Source organism: Arachis hypogaea, chromosome 12 (genome assembly GCF_003086295.3).
Source record: "Arachis hypogaea cultivar Tifrunner chromosome 12, arahy.Tifrunner.gnm2.J5K5, whole genome shotgun sequence".
In the NCBI taxonomy this organism is placed as follows: domain Eukaryota; kingdom Viridiplantae; phylum Streptophyta; class Magnoliopsida; order Fabales; family Fabaceae; genus Arachis; species Arachis hypogaea.
In genome coordinates this window covers 85,093,992-85,095,682 of record NC_092047.1, presented here as the reverse complement: position 1 = coordinate 85,095,682, position 1,691 = coordinate 85,093,992, and positions in this window count along the sequence as shown.

Genomic DNA, 1,691 nt, shown 5'->3' with positions numbered 1-1,691 from the left:
TAGTTTTCTCTTCAGAGTCCTTTCAGGTTCTGGATCAGCTTCAACAAGAATGCCTTTTTCTTTATCCCTACTCATAAAAAAGAGAAGAGAAAAAGAAAAGAAGAGGAATCCTCTATGTCACAGTAAAGAGGTTCCTTATTGTTAGTAGAAGAAGAGAAGAAGAAAAAATTCGAACACAGATAGAAGAGGGGGTTCGAATTTGGTGAGTGATGTGAGGAAGAGATGTTAGTAGATGAATAAATAAATAGAATAAGATGAGAGAGGGAGAGGATTTTCGAAAATAATTTTTGAAAAAGAGTTAGTGATTTTCGAAATTGGTTTTTGAAAAAGGTTAGTAATTTTTCGAAAATTAAAATCAAAAATTAAAATAATTAGTTAATTAAAAAAAATTTTGAAAAAGAGGGAAGATATTTTCGAAAATTAGAGAGAGAGAGCTAGTTAGGTAGTTTTGAAAAAGATGAGAAACAAACAAAAAGTTAGTTAGTTAGTTGAAACAAATTTTGAAAATCAATTTTGAAAAGATAAAAAGATAGGAAGTTAGAAAAGATATTTTAAAATCATATTTTGAAAAAGATAAGATAAGGAAGATATTTTTGAAAAACTATGATTGAAATTAGTTTTGAAAAATGATTTGATTTTTAAAATCACAATTAATGACTTGATTCACAAGAAATCATAAGATATGATTCTAGAGCTTAAAGTTTGAATCTTTCTTAACAAGTAAGTAACAAACTTGAAATTTTTTGAATCAAAACATTAATTGATGATGTTATTTTTGAAAATTTGATATAAAAATAGGAAAAAAGATTTTTGAAAAATATTTTTGGAATTTTCAAAAATAACTAAGAAATTTGAAAAAGATTTGATTTTTGAAAAAGATTTTGAAAAAGATAAGATTTTCAAATTGAAGATTTGATTTGACTCATAAGAAACAACTTGATTTTAAAAATTCTTGAAAAAGTCAATCCAAATTTTCGAATTTGATGAGAGAAAAAGGGAAAGATATTTTTTTTTATTTTTGAATTTTTATGATGAGAGAGAAAAACAAGAAAAATGATGCAATGCATGAAAGTTATGGATCAAAACAATGAATGCATGCAAGAATGCTATGAATGTCAAGATGAACACCAAGAACACTATGAAGATCATGATAAACATGAAGAACATAATTTTAAAAAATTTTTAATGCAAAGAAAATATGCAAGACACCAAACTTAGAATTCTTTAATGCTTAGGCACTAAGAATTCAGGAATGCATATGAAAAACAAGAAAAGACACAAAACATGCAAATGCAAAGATCAAACAAGAAGACTTACCAAGAACAACTTGAAGATCATGAAGAACACTATGAATGCATGAATTTTCGAAAAATGCAAAATGAACATGCAATTGACACCAAACTTAAAATCTGACTCAACACTCAAACAAGAAACACAAAAATATTTTTGATTTTTATGATTTTATGATTTTTTTTTGTATTTTCTTTAATTTTTTTCGAAAATCATTTTGAAAAAGAAAAATAAGGATTCCAAAATTTTTAATATGAATTCCAGGAATCTTATGCTCTTTAGTCTAAAGCTCCAATCAAAGGGTCAGGCATGACTTAATAGCCAGCCAAGCTTTAGCATGTAACAGGTAGATCATGAACAGCAGTAGGTGGATTAGCACCAACTAGCTTGCTCTTGATAAC